We start from the raw sequence: 22,093 nt of genomic DNA, 5'->3' as shown, positions 1-22,093 counted from the left end.
TCTGACCGCTGCGGCTAAGCTAACAAAGCTAACCAGCTGGGATTGTCACAAACATGACAACAGACAGACAAGACAGTAATACTGAAGCTGTCGTTTATGTGGAACAGCAAAACTAACGTTCCTTTCAAATCTCGTAGATTTATCCAGCATTGAAACCCCTCACAGATATTAACACAGGTCTTCCCCTCGCCTGGTCATATAACTTGTCTCACAATTACTTAGACCTTTCCCTCTGTGGCTATTTCTCAGTCATCTTCACAGCTAAAGTCCCGTAAGAAGTCCAGCATGTTTGAATGTACCGCTGTTTGTTTACATTCTCTCTCCCACTGCTTCGAGCGCGCCACCACCACCTGCTGCTCGCTCCGAGCAGCTTTGTTTGTGATCAATTTACAGACCCAGGGCTGTGTAGGAAAACCGGATTTTTTTTCAGAGCACACGAAAAACAGAGAGCTAACTACCCATGAGGAAATATTTGCTGAATTTAACAAAAAGTGTATTGGATCGCAAAGTACCCCTTTAATGTCTGTGTTTAGTGTTCAGTAACCTGTATTCTGTCTGTTACTCCAGAAGCGCCTGTCTCTCTCTCTCTGCCTGCCTGTGTCTCGTTAGTCTCATGTCTCTCACCTGTGTATCCTCTCCAGCTCGTTAACCCTGGGTGTATATGCTTGCTTGTTTCCCTCAGTCTTTGTCTGGTCATTGTGGCTTGTGATGCTCTGTCTCAGTCATGTGTGTAGTTGTGTCCTGTGACCTGCCTCATTTGGATCTGTACTTTGTTGGATTACTGTGTTCGTTTTGGCTTGTTTATCTTGGTTCCTTTGGACTCAGCAACTCAACTAGTAAGTGTGCTCGCTTATTGTTTTTTTTTTTTTCTTTTCTTATATAAATCATCAAACTGAACCTGCCAGTATCTGTTTCCTGTATTTGGGTCCACCAACCTGCTCACCATACACCAATCCTGACACATTAATGTAAGTAACTATGTTGACGGCTTTCTGGACAGAAATGTGAGTCCTTTTTTTTTCATTTCTTTAACCTACCTTTCCTTTTTTGTATTGCCAATGTTTGTATCTTAGCTTTCATGTTAATGTACAGTAAGTTAGCGAACACTGGCTTGCAGGTATAGCTAGCTAAAACAAAGCTCAAACTGAATATTTCTGTAAGGTTTCAGGATTATACACAAGCTTTGGTAGTTTATTAGCTTATTTTAAAATACTTTTAGGACTTTGTTATCAGAGCTTGACATTAACACTCACCAACCCGCCAAATGTGGGACACTCCCACTAGCCATGTTGAAAAATTGTAGTCTTTTCAAAAGGCATCTGAAATGACAATCGAATTGCAATTTGACACTACAACTCCCATGAGTAGTAGTGTTTGCTCATTGGTCCATTCGTGAAGCCTATTGTCTTGGCCGACAACACTGTAAACAAAAAGATGCTGTGGGGATTGTGCAATGGATAAGACACATACCTTTTGGTGTGAGAGACCCGGGTTCAATCCCCCACTGTGACATATCCACCATTGTGTCCCTGAGCAAGACACTTAACCCCTAGTTGCTCCAGAAGCGTGCGACTTCTGACATAGCAATTGTAAGTCGCTTTGGATAAAAGTGTCGATGAATAAATGTAACTGAGATTAAACTAGCGGACTGGCCGTCGGACTGAGGGCTGTTTTAGCCTGCTGTCAATTATCAACTTCACCAGCGATAGCAAGCTTTTTTTTTAATAGGAGACCCCAGACAACAGGCGCGTCTCACTCTTTCCTGCGATGCACGTGCCAAATATGAAATCCAGACTTTATCAAACAAAAAGCTGAGTCTGTCACGGGACAGCCACAGTCCCCCAGACCTGTAGACCGTCAGCCTCCCTTCTTGTTTTAACCTGATGGTATGATCTGTCTGGTCGAATGCACACACAACACTGCGTTGTGCGCAACGTCAGTACGCGAGTGTGCGTGGTCGAGCAGTGTGGAGGAAAAAAGGCAGAGCGGAGACAGAGATAAGGCAGGAGGGAAGTGCTGCAAAATTACAGAGATCTTTATGATTAAGGATCGTGGTGTTACTACTAGCAGGGCTGCCCTTATGTCATGTCATATCACGATTACCTTTCCAGAGATAATTCTGTCTTTTAATAAAAGTAATCATGCCATGTAGGAAAGCAGAAGATGCATTTGTAATGGGATAATCTGAAAAAATAAAGACTTGTGTACTTGTTTCAGGTTCCAGTTACTCAGAGCGACGAGAGCTTCATGATGATGAGAATAAATCCAGTCAGAGCTCTGAGGAAATGCAGAAACAAACACTCCAAAGTGCCCAAAACTGAGATAGGCCTACATAAAATTTTAATCCTGTTCCCTTAATTGTGGATTTTTTTTAATATAAAAATTGTTTCTGATGCAGCACTTTCAGTATTTACAATAAAACGGTACTCTTTTAATGTGTTTATCTTAATAGACAACATGTTTTCAAAAAACATAATTTTCTGTGGCTAGTAAAAATGGTAACTTTCGAAAGCCACTAGCCACATTGGTTAGTGAGCAAAAAAGTTAGTGTTTTATGTTGTACCATCAAATGCAACTGGCGGAGAGGAAAAAATCTCAAACATGTGAACAATGAGCCATTTACTTGAGTAAGTTATCTTTACATCATGTCGGTAATTTAATGTTATACAGAGTTTCATGACATCAACAGTGAGCTGGGAGAACAAATTGGGATTTGTTGAGTCCTGAAACAAAACATGTTATCAATTTACAATCTGTGCAAAGACATTAGGTAGATTTATTATCATTATTATACACATCAAATAATCACCAGTGGTTAAGTGAAGGTCAAGTTATCCCCGTATGGTTCCCACAGGAAAAACCTAGGAAACAGGCTGTGTGCTGCTCTTTATCTGAGGTAAAAAAATAAATAAAAGTTAAATAAACATGCATTTTCCAAACCAACCAGTCAGTCTTCAACCTTTCAGTCTTTTCTCTTGTAAAACCTTTATTAAAAAACAAATCTCACTGTAGTGTCACTTGTGCAATTAAGTTTTCTGGTGTGGCGCTCCTTCTCCTCATGGTGCACTAAAGCCTGATGGGCTCATTACTGCCCCGTGAGGCCTGACAGTGTAAAACACACATTGGTACTTGATGGCTGATGGGAACCGCCAAGTAGAACCGCAGTTGCAATGGGTGTTTTTAGCCACAGCGAGCCACAACGAACCATTTGACACCCTAAAACAAACTTTGACAAGTGACACAAAGATTTATGCTTTATCTGAAGTGTGGCATGCCATGAAATGGAAGTGGAATTTTAACCCTACATCTTTTTAAAACAAAAACGAATGTTGACTCTTCTGTTGTCCCATGATATTTCCTACCAACAGTCAGGATTTATTTTTGTATATAATAATGATAAACTAAATCAAACCTTAACCACAGAGGTGCCAGATCAGAAAATGACCATATGTGACGAGTTCATTTTGTCAGCCATTTTAAAATTTAGTCTTAATCTTGTATCAAACTCTAGCTTGTTTCTGTTTGGAGAAATTGAGTACATTACAATTGCCCCTGGTCTCCCCTACTTCACATCAGGACCAATAACAGGGGTGATTATAGAGAAGTTTGTTGTTTCCTAACAAAAATTATAGTGGGATACAAAATACAAACTGGGATCCAGAGAATGTCTAGTACACTAGAGTATAAGTTATATACTATAAGTTACCGAAAAGATCCTGTTACTGAACCAAATAACTGTAAGTTATTAAAACATTACATTATAAACTAAACAAGACATTTTGAAAGCTTGAACGTTGCCTTTGTCTCTTTTGTTCCGGACTGAATGGGCCCCTCTGACAAAACAACTGGCCTCAGTCTGGCCCCCTTAATGAAATTGGTCTACAACCGCTAATGCTCCACAGGAACTTTTTCCTCGCGCACCAGGCGTCGGTCGGCCAACATTCAAAGCACAGGAAGAAAAAAATACTGCTGAATGAACACTGTTCAAGTGAAAATTTAGAGGGAGAAAATATGGCCTGTAATATATTGTCTCAATGTCTAATAAATTTTATTTATATAGCACACTTAAAGCAACCAAGGTGCTTCACGGGTTAAAATACAATGACAAGACAATACTTACACAGTAAAAGTACAGCAATAAAATATTATAATATACATTATACGATATAGTGATATTAAAATTGCCAGGAATAATAACAGACTTAAAGGAAATGCCAAAGAAAAGACATGTTTTTTTTTTATTTTTAAACGTTTGAGAGTTGGAGCGGTTCTGATATGGACTGGCAGGTTGTTCCACTGGTCTCCTTTATTATACTGACAAAAAGAGAGACTTTATTAACATTTTTATTTTATGAATTACATTTTAGTCTAGTCAACAATATTGCATGTTAATATAGTCACAGTCAGCGTTTAAGGACATTGTCGCCGTCTCGTCTTCGTCGGGGGGGGAGGTCGTTGACGAATACATTTCCTTTAGTTTCGTCTGAAGAAAGTAACACCATATGTGAAAATAACTGACCTAGTTAGTTGTAAAGTTTTGAGGGAGTTCTTGGGTACTGATGTCAGCCACTTTCAGAGCTGTGTTATCAAGTGCATAATTAAACCAATTAATCAATGACCCATACATGTACAGTAAGCAGTACAGCTGGTATGATCTAAAATAGGGCTACATTAGAATAAGACCCCCACATCCCTGTGAAACAGGTTTTATTATTACAGCTGATTATTGGGCTCAAAGGAACAATGAGGAGTCTGTTTTATTAGCACACAGATCAATGTCTTTCAGGCTATTAAAAACCTTTTAGGATGCGTTGGGCTTCATTATGCACTTCCTGCGTCCAAATGTGTCGTCTAATATGCTCGACCTCAGGGCAGCTGCTGTGTGAAAGAGGGATTAGTGACCCTGAGAAGGTAATTTTCTGCTGTGGTTCGGCATTACATTTAATGTTTGGGCTGGACTTAACTTTGATGATTTGAAATATGACAAGAGCTGGCTCTGTGGCTTCAGAAACCACAATCAGATTTTATAAGGTTGAGTTTTGTCACTTCATGGATAGAGAAAAGTATAACTTAACACAGAATCAACTTTTTAGAGTAATTTTGCCCCCAAAATTGATGAAAAATCAATGACGAACCCCAGGACTCTTCACCCACAGACGTCATGTTCACTTCCCCCACCATCCTCCCACCCCACACAAAGGAAACACCTTAGATGGCCATCTGATTTCCCCAAACTGGCCTTTTTTTTTTTTCTTTTTTTTTTCTCCAGTCACTAGCCATTAAAAACAATAATGGGGAAAATAATGTAAATATTGCAGATATTTACAAGTGAATCAATGTGTATCATTTTATATATTGTTGAATTCAGGGAGGAATTTAATAGTTATTTTTTGTAAATATTTAAGTCCATTTAATTTTATTAACTTTATTTAAGATTTACAAAAACTGTTTTGATGCAGTGTGATTTTCTAAATTTATGCATGCAATGCATTTGCAGTAAATCACAGTATCTACACTTTTGTGCAAGACACTTTCATAATACCCCTGCAATCACAAATGGTATCTTCTACACCATATGACAGAGTTCAGAAATTCGTACAACTACACTGACAGGAGCCGCAGAGTCTTTGCTCATTTATTTTGTTTATGCTAGAGAGACTGGTTCTGGTCCAAACCTTCAGCCATAACAGATCGATACAGACGCATTACTACAAGACGCTATACAAAATAGGAATAGGAAATAATCTGGAAACATGCGCTGCTCGGCTCAAGCTGCTCTACTACCAGGAAATTGTTTTATTTCATTCACATGACAATAAAACAGACAATAGAGTTAAACCTGATGATCACACTAACAACATTCATATATATATTATTTTTTATTGTGTACTGCAGGTTAATATTTTATCATCAGAGGCTCCGTGAATCTTTAAACACAACGTTCATAATTAATATCCCTGATCAATAAACCATAAGTTTATGTATTGATCAAATTGTCAGCTGGACACACACACACGCTGACTTGCACATGCACAGAATCACGCTGGTGTGTGTGCTTTAATAATTTATACTCGGGGTAAAAACTGGCACAAGTTTAAGTAAAGTTGCAAACACATTCAAATGTAAACACACAAAGACAAATATTAATGCACGTACATATGTACAGTTGAATGATTTATCCACATTAATCACGAGAAAGTGAACACACACGTTACAAAATTACTTAATATATGTTGTAAATATGTAAATAAATGTTTGTCTTTGCACACACATGCTGTACCACAGCGCACAATGATAGCTAGATACACAGTTGAAAATACACACCTTGATGCTGCACGTGCACACACCCTTCCAGTAGCGTGTGTGTGTGTGTGTGTGTAAGCTGCTGCATGCTTTTTTTTCTGCATTATATATGACTGACAGAGCGCTTGTATCATATCTGAACCTCAACACGCACACAGTCCTGCTGATTCCTGTTTCATCCTCCATCACACCGCGGGCTGTCATGCAGCTTTACATGAGGGGAGTGTGTTGTCATTTTTATTTTTTTTGGACACCCGGAGTCCATAAAGAAACATGCTCACAACCCCAGCATTACTTCTCAGAAATGTTGATGGTTATGGAAAGTACGTCCTGAAAAGGTGAGCTTTTGGAGGTAAGATGTAGATCTTACAATTATTTAGTGTCATTTAAACTAATTATAATTTTATTTTGATTTCTTCATACCTTTCATTCCCACCCTCACAACTTTTTTAACCTCTTACCATTCCTGTAAAACTCATGCCAAACGCCTCTTAAAGGCTCGTCCAAAGTAAATGAATGCAGTTCTTGAACATTTGGAGTATATGCATGGTTTTTGGGCTTCTCCAAAAGTTAACACTCTGAAGTTTCTAACTTGAAAGTCAGAATCGCTTTAAGTGCTACTGGAATTGTTTAATATAAGTTTAAACACGCAAAAAGTAAGTAACAACTATAGCTGGGACTTGGAAAAACACAGTGGGGTCACAGCATAAAGCCTTACCTAGTCCAATTTAAAATTTTATACCAATACCATGAAAAATGTATATTACAGTTTTTTTTTTCTAAGAGTGCGTTCCGATCGCCCTGTAGGTAGGTAGATTTTATTGTCACAATACAAGTTGAGTTTTGTAAGTCCCTTCTGCTACATAGCAGACAGTAAACATTAATAAAGATTCAATTATGAAAAATGGTAACAGAAATAAGCTATTATCAGTGGAGCAGTGCTGAGGATGAACTAGAGTTTAAGAGTCTGATAGCTTGGGGGGGGGGGGGCTGCTCTACAGTGTGGTGCTGCGGCAGCAGAAACTTCCATATCTCTTCCCAGAAGGCAGCAGGATGATCAGGCCGTGGCTGGGTGGGTGCTGTCCTTTAGTATCCTTTGGGCTCTGCGTAGGCACCTCACCGATATCACTGATGCTCAGGAGATGGGTACCAATGATCTTCTGAGCAGTTTTAATCACCCGCTGCAGAGCCCTCCGGTCCTGGGCCGTGCACATCCCATGTTAGTGATGTTTCCAGTCAGGATGCTTTCTATTGCTCCTCTGTAAAAGCTGACAAGAACTTGGTGTGGGAATTTGGCCTTCTTAAGCTTCCTCAAGAAATACAGTCGTCTCTGAGCTTTCTTCACCAGCGTGGAGATGTGAGACGACCACGTCAGGTTCTCCGTGATGCTGATTCCCAGAAACCTGAAACTATTCACCTGCTCCACCTCAGCTCCACTGATGTAGACAGGAGTGTGTGTCTTTATCTCCTTCATCCTTCTTCCTAGTTCCCTGCTAAGTGGACTTATTCGGCCATTTTAAGTGAGATTCCAAACCGCAGGGAGGACAGCATGGTCACTTCAAAGGGCATTGAACTGTGTAGAGAAGTGAACGGTTCATCAGTTCGCAGGAAGTTGAAAAGAAAGATTACCCATAAGCCTTTGCGCCTCATAGGACTGGCAAAAACTAACAATGGAGCAGACAAAAAAGTTTGTTTCTGTAATTATTGTAGTTGTAACTAATATCATCATTATTTCAGAGGTTAGGTAACATAAAAACAATGATCATATGAATCTTTTTAAGAATGATGCTGCATAGATCTTGAAAATGAGTCCAATCACAGTCATTCACAAGTTACGTGCATTTTAAGAATATAAATAGAAGAAGTTATAGAAACATAAGTTTTGTAATTTTTATATATATTATTCATTTCAGTAAATGTCCACAGTATCCCAGGTGTTTACGTTACCAGGGTAACACACAGCGGAACTGACGTGTGCTTTGATGATGATGCACGGCGTTCCGAATGGAAGGAAAAGGAATTCAGGGACCGCATCCTTCGAAGGCTGCATTTGAAGACCGAATACGTCACAGTTGATGCGACTAGGCTGTCCCATTTTGAAGGCTCCTTCAAATGCAGCCTTCTTTTCCTCCGTTTGAAGGATCCAACAGCTGGATCCTTCGCAGCCCCCAGGTATCCCGACATTCATTGCGCGCCGGTTGATTGTCCCAGCGTAAATAATGGCGTCCCCCGGATTTTACCTGTAAATGTAAGTATTGGATTTCATCTCACTTCAAATGCCAACTACACAAATGTAAAAATAACAAGAGACATAAAAGCGCAATATGTCGTTTAAAGAATATATTGTGGAAGAAGTTAACCTGAGGTTATTAATGTGCTAATGTTAAGTTAAACTAAGCTGGGCAAGTTACAACCTCAGAAATAAAGCCTTTTCACTTAAATTAGATTCTTATCCAATACACTATTTGTTAAATTCAGCAAATATTTCTTCATGGGTAGGTGCTCGTGTGCTCTGAAAACAATCCGGTTTTCATACACAGCCCTGGGTCTGTAACAAAGCTGCTGGGAGCGAGCAGCAGGTGGTGGTGGCGCTCGAAGCAGTGGGAGAGAGAATGTAAACAAACAGCGGGACATTCAAACATGCTGGACTTCTTACGTCCCGTGTCCAACAAAGCGTTTTTACGAGCTGGTAAAAAAAAAAAAAGAGGAAAAATTAAATAAAACAGTAAGCGTGTGTGTGTGTGTGTGTGTGTGTGTGTGTGTTAAAAAAAAAATATATATATTATATATAAATTGAAAATAAATAAAACGGTAAGTGTGTGTGCGTGTTAATTGATAAAAAAAAAACAATAAAAAGAAATCAGTATCAAATGTAAAAACAAAACAATTACTAAAATATCAAATGATCAAAATAATAATAATTTGAAAATCTGCACAATTATTTGTTAGTCTGAGGTTCCACCGGTTGTCCTCACTTCATGGCATGAGGAGACATATTTTGCAGCAATTATTTCGCATTTGGGCATTTCTCCCAGTAAATAGGGGAGTTTTTGTGTGTCTGATTTGAATTTGGGGTATATTTGGGAAATGTTTGCAAAGTGTTTTTGTCTTAGTGTTTTATATTTAAGGCATGAGGTTAGAAAGTCCAGCTCTGTCTCTACCTGTCTCCTGTCACACTGGCAGCAGAGTCTCTCCTCTTGTGGTAGCCAGCTCTGTCTGTGTCGACCCTTTTCTATGGCCAGGCTGTGTTCACTCAGTCTGTATGTTGTCAACATTTTTCTTAATTTGGGACATTTTATTGTAAATTACTCAGGTAATTTGCCAGTGTGAATTCTCTTTTTAGGGTCAGATAACATTGTAATTTACTTTCTGTTTTGGTCGTTTCTTTCCAGTATTCAATATATTTTTCTTTCTGCTTGCTGATAATTTGGTTTGGTCTGCTTGAGTTGGTGTTGCTGTCCTGAGGCTGTTGGAAACTTGTTACTGCAGAGAGCCTCAGGACCAGCTGGCTGAGGGGACTCTTCTCTGGTTTCAGCTCCTGGTATGTTAGGGCTTTGTGATGGTATGTCTGGGGGTTAACTGATTTTAAGTGATTATAAAATTTAAGTGATCTTTTCTGTATTTTTAGTAAGAGGGGGGGGTATTGGCCGAGCTCTGCTCTGCACAGGTTATTTAGTGTTTTTCTCTGCACCTGCAGGATGCTCTTACAGAACTCAAGCATTTTGTTTAGCAGCAAGTCTTAAACATGACTTCTCAACAACAACGGAATTCGGAATCTCTTTCCATTGAATTAGCTGTCAGTGGAAAGGTCAGAGTTCAGCAGCCAATTTGAATACAACATATCGTAGTTGTTTACATTCAAATTATCACGATTATAAATATGAAACGATGCAGTAGTCTCTGGGGATTTACTGATGGAATAATGTGTTTTGGACTAAATATTTTTTCTGGATTGGATCATCAGGACCTTTAACAACATAAGACCATTTTAGTTGGAATATAATGGTCTGTGGATTAAGGTACTATAAGGCTTCAAAGGTGAGTCAATTTTGATTGTGCTGGTTGGTCTGACAGAGACGCTGATTGTACCCGCTGTGGTGACTGTATCTTGAGATGGTTTGCACGAGGACGTTGGCGTTCAAACGGTGTATCACACGAGCAGTTGTGCGCACATACTGAGAGCTGCCGACAGGGCATGATGGCCTGGTTTCAAATGAGGCTAAATTTTGGGGAGATGTGCGTAAAACTTGGAACCGTACCAGATGTGCTCGGGTGGTCAGATCTACTCGGGGGGCTGCACCTGTCAATAATGTGATGATGTGGCAGATTGTGATTGGCTGTATGTCGGAGTGCTTACGGATATAGTTTTAACGGGTCCTCGGATCAAATATGGAGACCCGAGAGCTCTGGGAGAACTTATACAATGAAATACAGCTCTACTTATTAAACAGGATTTAACACAGCCTGGCAATAGCTGTGTATTACTATTACAACGCTAATTTTAGCTGCCGATCAAGTTAATCAAACGGTAGCTAACTTAAGCTACTCGGACAAACTACGTAGTCCCCTGGTTATAAATGTAGGTATCAGATCTTCTCTGGGTCTTTTATTAAATATATTTTCTCTTCTTTCATATTTACTTTGGCAATATAGCAATAACGTACAGACATGTTAGCTTAAGTGGATCGGCCGCTAACAGCGTCGTATTAAGTCACCGAAAACTAGTATCCGTAAACACTACGACATACAGCCAATCACCATCTGCCATGTCATCATACAAACGTAAAGCCACTCACGTTATGTGACGTTACCAGCAGGCGCAGGCCCCCGTGCAGATCTGACCACCTGAGCACATCTGGTTGCTCCTAGTCGATATCTCTCTCTCTCTTATTAAATGAATGCTTGTGTGTCTGACTGTATACCTCAACCTTAAAAAACAAATCATACCATAATGTAGACATATGCTTAATTTACATTGTACTAATATTTCTTAGCAACTAGACACCATAGTATTCAATCAGAACACCAGTAGGCTACGTTTTATCAAATCATAACACTGCCTCATAATGCTGTCACACGTCTGACAAATTGTGCAGTTTGGCTTCATTTTCACTGATTTCTCCCACTCTCGTCGTCGTCTGGACTTTTGCATCCGCTTTTGTTTCAGAGGAGACGCCAAAACCGGATGCGATTTGTTCTCAAATACGGAACGATTCAGTATCTGTTAGCGTTAATGTTAGTTAACACATGTGTGGAGCTGAGCCTGACAGGCTGAGTCTGAGATGTCCTACAATTTCCATGAATTTTCCTACATTGCCAAATATAAATATTAGTAAAGTTGTCTCTCTCTAGTTTTTCATCATCCAATATTTTGTTGGTACATAATGAACATTACAGCCTCACTGGAACCCTAGTGAGTCCATAGTCCAGTTTTTGGTCCATGTATTGAGTAATTCTGTTGCTGTGATGGTGAAGGCAGCCTTTTGTGCTTCAAAGGTGTGAAAATGTTGTTTATGACAGCCAGTGGAGTTGACGTCTGATTCTCTGCTGTTGTAGCAAAGTTTAAAGTAGGCCAGCTAAAAGGCAGAACAAAGCACAGAGAACGCCTGGGTAACTTTTTTTCTTTAAAAATACATGAGGCAGCGCCCGCCACTCCCCACCTATCAAACATTTAGGAGCAGCGGAAAAGACGTTTAACACACCCACACACACACACACACACACTCGTACGCACCTGAAAGATACGGTGAACACAGTGTTTCATTTACATACTTACATGCATGCAAGAATAAATACAAACGTAACCTTAATTGTACTTTAAGCACATTCTCACACAAACAGTGGACTGCAGAGACATTAGTTACTGGCCTTCAGCTCCCTAATCACCCTTTAAAGAGTCTCAAAGAGCTGTGCAGGACTTGGGAATTGATGTCTTATCACACTGTGTCCTGGGGCTAATCCGCCATAGCTATCGGCATACTGGTGTTTGTTTATATATCTTAAACAGTCAACTGAACGATTACAAAAGGAGGCAACATTGACGCTAGTAAAAACATGCCCGCTAAATCCCCCCCCCCCCCCCCCCCAGCCCGCTTAGCAGAAAATACAGATTATATATTTTATACCGGATTTCTGCCTAACAGTACAGGGATGACTTTTTGGCCATATCGCAAAGCCCTATGTGAGATGCTCTTTGGCCACGTTCAGACTGCAGGCCAATGTGACCCAAATCTGATATTTTTGCCCATATGTGACTCAGATCTGATCTTTTTCTGACAGCAGGAACAGGCCAAGTCACATGGAATCTGATCTTTTCCAGTTTGGAATTGGGCCACTTCCATATGTGGTCCAAATCCTTTGTAAATGCGACCTCAGTCTGGACACTTAGGTCGGAATTGATGCAACTTTGACGTCACTCTAGAGCAGCGGTTGTCACAGTTCTGCTGTAGACGGAGCCGCGGTGAACGAAAAAGCTCCACAAAAGCCATTATTAAACATGTGGCTCTCTACCTCGATATCATCTGCCCACAGATTCCCTTTCTTACACCTGAAATCCACCGGACTGCGAGCTCTCTTCTGAGTTACGTGCTCGCTGTTTGTCAGAGAGAGAGAGAGTTGTGGGGCAGTTGCGTTGTACAACGCCACAAACCGTAATGAAAAGAACAGAAAGTTGTGAACACTTGTCATAATTCGGGAGAAATGTGACCCGTAAGACGACAATATAAAACGTGAGTCTCCCGTGAGCTAACCTCTGTTGCTCCTTGTTAACTTCTGCAGCCTGCAACGGCGTGCTGCTGCGTGTGACGTCGTGTTATTCTTCTGCGCATGCGGGTCATTTTCGGGCCGTGTACAGTTCACACTGTCTGATATGAGCCACATTTAATCAATAATGTGAACTGTCATACAAAAACAATCGGAATTGAGCATTTAGGCCTGCAGTCCGAACGTCTTTGCTATTAGTAAGTAAGGGTGTGACAATACAAATAGCTCATGATGCAAGTCGATATTGGATTCCTGAGAGCTATTCAATGACGAAATATATGACAGAAAAAATAAGTCTTTAATTTGACTGAAGCAATGTGCGTTTTGAGATGTTTGTGTTTTTCCACCGGATACCCAAAATCCTGCCACACAAACGATTTAAGTGTCGCGGCCATCTTCTATGCTAATTCCATCGTCACACTCGTCGTGCTGATGTTGCCAGACAGCTTTTCACCTCGACCAGAAACGTCACCACGTTTTAATATCATAAGATCTTGTCACACCCCTACTAGTAAGGGAAACGATTTTGTTACAGGCTGGTGACTTCCTCTGTTTGCATCTCAAAAAACAGTCATGATTCACTTCTTTCTTGCACAAACATTACTAAAATTAACAAACTGATGCCTGTTTGCCATTTGAATAAATTTTGTATTAACTGAAAGTTTAATCGTGAAATTGCATCAGATATTAAACCTAAGGTGGGTTAAAATCAAGGGCAACTGGACTTTGTTGAAATTTGACTTTGACTATTCAAAATTGTTTTGCCTCTCACCCAAGAGGCTTCTTCAGTTCTCACTGATTGGCAGGGAATCCCAGCTGTTTAACCTCCATGGGGTCGTTATGAAGATGATGCATACCGCTTGGTTCGTTAGTGCCTTCGAGTATCTTCAACTGAGTCCAGTTGTCCTTCATTTTAACCCACCTTGGGTAACCATGAACCTGGTGACTGAGAATCTTCAGACACCAGATTTCAGTGATGTTTTGTTTTTTAACACACAGACGTTGTCAGTTGAATATCGTTCCGTTTTGGTTGTCAGACAAATGCTGAATTACAAAAATAGATTAAATCGAGGCTTAACAATGCTATTGGCCCAGTCAGTCAGCCCTGGTTAGTAAGATCTAACCAAGTAGAGACAGAGCCTGTTGCTTGTTGTGATGCTAACATGATCTCTGCTGTCTCACAATCCCTCAGGCAACACGAGACTTAAAACTCTGGAGAAATTCATTGTCATATGGTCTAAGTGCGGCTGCTCAGGCGGAGAGGAGAGATTTCTGCAGCATATGTCGGCGCAAAGAACGAGAGTGCTGACGTTGAGCCGACATGAGTTAGGCAAGAAGTGGATTTTCATGTAAATCACATGGTGTATCGGTCTGACAAAGGATTTTTTTCACAGCGGCAGTAGAACAGTTTGTGAGTCCAGATTGATTGCAGAGTTACTGCGGTTAACAGACCAAAGAGCACTCAGAAAACCACTTGCTAAAAGGTCCTTCATGTATTCACCCAATTTGAAGTGCTCTGTCACGCATTTATCATGCAGCTGTCTGGCAGTGGTAGTAGAGAACATTATTTCTTAATGACTGAATAATGAATGAATAATTTGTTTTAATACAGAGCTGATGAGCTGATCGTTTTCTTAAAACTTACACAGCAGAAAATGGAGTAAAACCTTTTTTCCCGTCAGGGTGAATTTGCCATCCTGCAGCCTGTCATGCATTAGTATTTGATTGGTGTGTACTTCTGAGTTGTGGACCTCCAGATCAGCTACTCAGTAGTCCTTGTGATCCTGACAGATTAAGAAATAAATACAGAAATAAAAAGGGGAGAAGTTCACCCCTTGAGACACCGCCACTTTTGCATAATGAGGCAGAAATGCATAGAGAAATGTAAAAAGGACAGGCAGAAATAAATACCATATACCAAATACCATTGCACTAAATACATTTTAAAAAAGTCATTAATAAATAAAGTTGAAGACTATAATGCACAATAAATAAATAAGGTAATTAATACAAAGGTGAATAAATAAACTAATTAAAAGATCTACATTCTTGTATCATTGAATCAAACATTTATTGAATATTTATTGAACATTAGTTATATTGTTATTGGGGGTATTAGGGGTTTCCCAGGAGCTGTGACAGCAGCTGAGTTAGTGGGGGGATGGGCAGGAGCCATAGTATCAAATCTGTTAAAGAACAGATTAAGTTTGTTGGCCCTGTCCGAGCTGCTTTCAGCTCCTCTGCTGCCAGTCGGCCTGAAGCCAGTGATGTTCCTCATGCCGCTCCAGACGTCCTTCATGTTGTTCTGCTGGAGTTTCTGCTCCAGCTTCCTTCTATACTTCTCCTTAAGCTTGATTTATACTCCTGCGTCAGGGCTACGTGCATAACCAGGTATTTATACTTGTGCGTCGGTGTCTCCGACGTTCTGCAGTTATACCGCGGTAGCGCTACAGCGTCCACTGTGTTGACTTTTGCCGGCCGAGCAGGTTAACTTCCAGTTTAGCGCTCGGCTTACGTGAATGGAGGTAAAATGGTATACATGCGGCTGTTATGAATGGATGACATTCTGATCTCATTTCGCTCGGGTTGGGATGGTCAAATATTGATCCTCTGTGATATAGCTGCTGTTTTGGCCGCTAGAAAATTAACTTCAAAGCACGGGGCACTTCCTGTCGGCTCAGAGGCATCGCGAGGCTCCCCAGCCAACCAATCACAGTTCTTACGATCCGCATTGCCTCGACGAGTAGTTACATTTTTTTAGGTGTACGTCAGATTGTGGCGTAGGCTACTGCGTAGGGTACAGGGCTACGCGGAAGTATAAATGCACTTTAGCGTCCCTAATCTTCATCTTCAGGTCCCCCATCTCTAAGAGCCTTTGCATTCAGGATGTCCTTGATGTCCTTTGTTACCCACGGTTTGTTGTTTGGGTGAAAATGGACAGTCTTTGCTGGGACAGTGCAGTCCACACAGTAAGCCCATCTGTGTCCTCTCCATGTGGCTGACAGAGTGCATCCCAGTCTGTCATCTCAAAACACAAGTGTCTCATAGGCGTCCTCCGACCATCTCCTCACTGTTCTTGTGGTCGCAGGCCGCCTTTTCACCAGAGGCACATAGTAGTGTTGTAGTACTCAAGTCTTAAGACCACCTTTTGATGGTCTTGGTCTCGGACTCGATCGCATTTGGACTCGGTCTTGTCTCGGTCTCGGACATTGAGGACTCGGGATTTTATTTCAAGACTAGTCAAGATCATAACTTTGGGAATATCAATAAATTGCTTTTGCATGGTCTGATTTATTTGTTAACATCGTAACTTTGATTGGATGTAAAATATATCGCTTCAAATGCAACCAATAATCCTAATTAAAAATGTGTTGTTACCGTTGTCTGTCGCGATGGTCAGCATGGAAAAGTGTTGAATAAAGATCCTTACGTTGATTTCATAACTTCATGTTTGTATGTGAGCGTTTTAATGTGAATATGGATCTTTCAGATCAATGTGAGAAGTACCTATGATATTGATCCACATTTTGTGTGTCATGTAATGTGGGGAACTGGTCTTGTCTTGGTCTCGCCCTTCCTTGGTCTTGGTCTCAGCCCCTAAAAGTCTTGGTCTTGTCCCGGTCTCGATAAACTCTGGTCTTGGTCTTGACTTGGTCTCAGTTTGGGCGGTTTTGACCACAACACTAGCACATAGCAGGGATTGATGTGAACCAGGTTGTGGTCTGATCTTCCCGGGGGGGGGGGGGCGTTAGCATACAGCAGCTCTCTAGTATGGCAGCTCACATACTGGGTGAAGTTAGTTAGTGTGGTGGTCATGGTGACGTGGTTTAAGTCAACTGAGATCACTATGAGGGCGACGTTACACACCGACGTCGGGTTGGCAGAGGGCGGAATTACATCTGCACCTAGCTAACCAAGCTCGCACTACTGTCTCGTCCAAATATCGTCATGGCCTGGTGCAAAAAAATCCACATGGCGGCGGCCAAACTGCCAAACTCGAAGCTTCAAATCGGCAGCCCAGAAACGAATGGGCGACGTCACGGTGACCACGGTATGTCCGCTTCTTGTGCAGGCACATCCCCACTGAAAACAATGAACGAACAAGGGAAACAGTAGGTCAGTGAACGCACCTCACTGCAGTATACGCATGTGGCCGGACTGTGTATTTACAGCTGTTGTCATGGTAACGACGAGGGGGTCCTGAAGGTGTCTGCAGTTTCTTGTTGTTGCGTCTCAGCCAGTGTGTGTGATGCTCCTCTCTCGCTCACTAGTGCATCACCCTGTCAAATGGAAATGAAAGTAAAGGATCAGCCTGAGGACGCTGCTGTCACTGTGTGTGTGTGTATTTGTGCGTGTTGATGCTGCTGTCGCTGTACATTAGGTGTGTGTGGTGCTGTCATAGTGTGTGATGATTAGATACCGTGTGTGTGTGTGTGTGCGCTGTCAGCAGTGATGTATTGACAGCTGTGGGAATTTGATTACACTGAAGAGCCTGGAGGAAGAAAAAAAAAAACAATAACAAGATCTCGGTTAACTCCTCCTCTCACTTCTCCTCTTTCTTACTTTCCTTTCAAATCACTGCACTCTTAGCTGCATCCTATTGCACAGAACAATGTAGGATAGTAGCATGTTAGGCTGTAAACACTAATCTTGGTATAAAATTACCTAACTGCAAAACTAACCAGGCTGAAACTATTAGTCAATAAATCAATTAGTCATACGAGCCACTTTTGTTTTTGCCCCCTTTCATCATGAGCTGAACTGAAAGATCTAAGACTTTCTCTACGTACACAAAAGGCCTATTTCTCTCAAATGTTGTTCACAAATGTCAAAATCTGTGATAGTGAGCATTTCTCCTTAGCCGAGATAATCCATCCACCACACAGGTCAAGATGCTGATAAGACGGCATGGGTATTGCAAAGGTGTGACTTAGGCTGGCCACAATAAAAGGCCACTCAAATTTTTGCATTTCTGCTTCGTTTAATCCATATAACTATACATTTTTTCCTACACACTGTTTCGCACGGACCTTTATTACTGTTGTAATTCCTCCACTTCGCTGTTTGCAAAGTGGAGGAAGAGAGAGAAAATAGCAAAGGGATGATGAAGAAAGTATCCAAAGGATGGAGTTAGTTCAAGCTAAAGAAAACTACAACTCTGTAACGTTACAGTCTGTCCAACGTAAAATGAAACTTATGTCGCCTAACGTTACCGCAACAGCACAACGGCACCTGATCAGAGAGCACCCGGTGTTCTGCCGGCGGACCACTTCGAGTACTAAAATCATTGTTACCTGCAACCCTAGTTTTAACTCCTCACTAAAAAAATACATAAAAGAGGCTGAGTGGACGATAATTATTAAAAATAGGATGAAAGTTGTCAATATGCTGTTTTTTCCAATTTTATTATTATTATACAGACTAGGGCCGCAGCTAACGATGATTTTAGTATTCAAAGCTTCTATAGATTATTTCAATGATTCATTGATGCGTCGTTTAAAAAGTAGCCTACTTTTGCTTGGCGGAACCGGCGGGATCATCTGTGCGCGTTTATAGGTGATAGATATTTATTGGTCCTTTCGGAAATTCATAGTGTGTCATACAGCAAACATCAGACCGACAACGAATGAATAAATGTAATGTAATACATTACATGCTTGCTAATGTTAGAATACAGCTGGGTTTTCAAGGCTATAGCACGCTGTACATAGCTGGTAGTCAATATCAACTGCACGCCCGCAATACATTGAATTGTACATTATATATTAGATTATCATGCGTGGCGTAAAATTTCTTGTGCTCAGGAAAACAGCCTTTTCAGCTTTAAAACGATGCATTTTTCAGCTGATCTAGAGGGGTTTCAGTTGTTTGTTTAGCTTTAGAAGGAGGAGGATTTCCTCAACCCATAAAGGAACACTTTATCCTTCAGTTTATCACAAAGCATTCAACATCACCACATCTGGAGATACATGGTTTTCACTGGGCAGGAAGGGTATGAAAACAATATCTGAAAATCAACTAAAGACAAATATAGTGGAATAAAAAGTGTAATATTTGCCTCCGAAATGTGGAGGAGAAAAAGTATAAAATGAAAATACTCAGATTTGTACATAAGTACAGTACTTGAGTTATGTTGTTTCACCACGGCTAATGCGACAGTCATTTTACACAGTTTATTCAAAAGACATTTGTACCATGGACTCCTGTCTCATAATGGCATAAAACAACCTTCATCTGTTCTGGAGCTCAATAGATCAATACATCTGGATGGTGACATACGTAGCTAAAAGACCTCAACAGCTACTGCCCGATTATTTTATTTATTTTTTTGGGGTTCCAGCAGTAAATTCCCTGTTTATTTAATCTATTGACTTTTCCAAAAATCCTTATACAAAGAGTTTTAAGCATTGAACGAATCCAACCGGCAACAGTAATGGATTACACATGTACTATACTAGTAAGTCATGCCTTACTTCACTAGTTTACTCACAGCTGAAAGTAACTAGTTACACTACTAGTTACATTACTTTTGGATTACTGCGTAACATGACTTGTGATACACAATAACAAGTTACACTTCATATATGCTCAGATCACGAACTGTTTATAGCGTGTCGCTCATATTAGCCGGAAGCTTTACCGGAGAGGGTGTGGGGCAGCGGGCGAGCGTACAGGGCCAGGAAATAATGCCTCCAACCCTCGAAAGAAGTCCTTGGCGGCTCTGCAATTTCTGCATCCTCATGAACTGGCGCTGAAGTCAAAAGTTAGGTCGGAAAAGTGTTACGCAAACACGCGCGAAAAGGGACGTTTGATTTATTTTCTCCTCCCGTTACGCAAATAGTTCAAGAACCAGTTCAGAAGTAACGCGATGATTTTGTTATTAGTAACTGTAATGTGATTACTGGAGTTATCAACAGTAATGCATTACATTACTGCGGGAAGCTTCCGGTCAGCGATCTGATGCGAACGCAGAAATCCCTGAAACCTGCATTCTATCGAACGGCCAGCAGGGGGCGACTCCTCTGGTTACAAAAAAGTCCGGCTCCATTAGAAATAATGGCAAAATGATGCTACTTCTCAGCTGAATAATTCCCTCAGTAAACACTTTCATTATGAGTTTATGGTCTCAGTTGCTAGTTTCAAGTCTTCAATACAAAATGATGTTGATTTAGTAAATAATGGTCCCATTTATTTTAAACTAGACCATAAAGCAGAGTATGTTTCAGGGCGGGATTATCTTTGAGAAGTTCCACTGTTGTTGTTGGAGTCGGATGGCACCAGAGTTCTGCTGGATTGACAAGTCGTTACCATGGCGACCTGCCAATCTCGTGGATCTGTGGTTACATTACTGCGTTACAGACAATAGTAATCTGATTACAATAATGCGTCACTTTAACGCGTTACCCCCCAAGTCTGGATATGAATCATGACCATAAAACATTTGAATCAGAAGAAAAAAAACTACAAGAACAATGGAAAAAAGCAAAGTGTACATGATTATTTAAATGAGTGAAGGAACTACTCATCAAATGCGAAAGATACCTTTTCCAAGGACTAACGTAAAGATAGTTAACCGCGCTTCTTCTTGAATTGAATCTTCTCATAGTGTTTATATTGTTAATAGTTTGTGTGTTCATGTCTGACTGCAATCGCCGCTTGGGTGTCCAGCGGTGTCGGTTATACCAATTCTCCACGAGTGTGACGAGAAAGAACGGGTGCTTTGGATATCCCACAAGCTGGCCCCTTAGAAAGGCCACACTCCAGTACATGGCCTGACTTGGAGTGATTTTCACCACTTTTGTTCTCATCTCTAAAAAAAAAACAAAAAAAAACACGCATGTCAGAGAGGGAAATCATGGTTGCTCTGTGGTAAATGTAATGTAAACGATCAGACCGCTGCCAACGAGATGTCGCTGTTACACTTGAGGACTGTGGGTAGTTTAGTAATTCTCTGTGATATTGCGAATAAAACTTATTGGTTGATATTATACGGACTTCTACAGGAGCATACTGTCGTATCACAGTCTCGTTGTTCGGATGGTTATAAAATTATGGCTCACAATCAAAATACCAATATTTACGTCACTGTTGTGCTCTTTAAGCTATAACAGCTTCCTTTGGACTCAAAGGGCAACGCTGTCAAGACAGTTTGTTACTGCTGCAGACAATCCACTGATCGCAGAGATCCCACTGCTACAAAAATGTGCCGTTTTTAAATGCTGGTGTGACGGCAGGTGTTTACAATGATCTGATGATGATCGCTGTTCTTTCTCCCTGGCGTTTATGTTAAACAGAAGGAACTGGCTGAAGAAATAGGTTTTCTGCCAAGAAACCGAATGAAGGATACAGTGTGTGTGTGAGAGCTGGAGTTGTAGGCTGTGCATAATTAGTTGTGAATTGTCTGTTTTCCAGTCTACTTTCTCCTGCTGTCTGTGTCTGCAGAAGCTCTCTCTCTCTCTCACACTCACACACACTTTTCCTCCTGTAATTATTGGTGATTGTTAAGTCGTTTCTTGCTCCTGTATGGCAGCTGGCTGACAGGGACATTTGGACACCTGGCTGCACACACACAGGCTGATTTATGCTAATAAAGCCGATAAACTGCATAATGTGTAGTTTTTTTCCTCTCTGGGTAGAAAATAGAAGCTTCCCCACGTTCATACCAGAGTTCTGAAACAAAAGCTGTGTCTCTAACTGAACATAATAGTGTGCATTAGAGAATATTACACCTGATTGATTTGATTTTCACATAACGTCATGGCCAGTCATCATTGCAAGAGGTGGTAGCAGTACTTGGATCTTTTACGTAAGTAAAAATAGCCGCAGTGCTACAATCCGTGTATGGTTCGTTCTTTCATTATTTCGTTTCAAAACCAAATCAGAAAAACAAAGTCATGTTTTTTTGTTTTTTCAGTTTTAAAACCAAAATGGAAAAACAGAAAACCAAAAAACAGACCTGAGACAGACAGATCTGTTTTGTTTTTACAACACCGGTCAAAGATAGAACAAAACGCAGATCGTTTGTTTT

The 22,093-nt window shown here is 40.7% G+C and overlaps 1 long non-coding RNA gene across 3 annotated transcripts in view; it reads left to right on the top strand.

The window, feature by feature from the left end:
• The first annotated feature begins 691 nt into the window (after positions 1–691).
• The window catches only part of LOC119894955, a 52,281-nt gene continuing 30,879 nt past the window's right edge, over positions 692–22,093 (top strand). The window contains exon 1 of one of the 3 annotated variants that reach the window (XR_005443008.1): positions 692–836. This is a non-coding gene — a long non-coding RNA (uncharacterized LOC119894955). The remainder of the gene's footprint in view (positions 837–22,093) is intronic. The other 2 variants (XR_005443007.1, XR_005443006.1) reach the window with 2 other exon arrangements.

This window comes from Micropterus salmoides, unplaced genomic scaffold, assembly GCF_014851395.1.
Source record: "Micropterus salmoides isolate LMB-PRFRI ecotype aquatic unplaced genomic scaffold, ASM1485139v1 Ms_hic_scaffold_9, whole genome shotgun sequence".
Taxonomy (NCBI): domain Eukaryota; kingdom Metazoa; phylum Chordata; class Actinopteri; order Centrarchiformes; family Centrarchidae; genus Micropterus; species Micropterus salmoides.
This window is presented reverse-complemented; position numbering and strand designations above follow the sequence as displayed.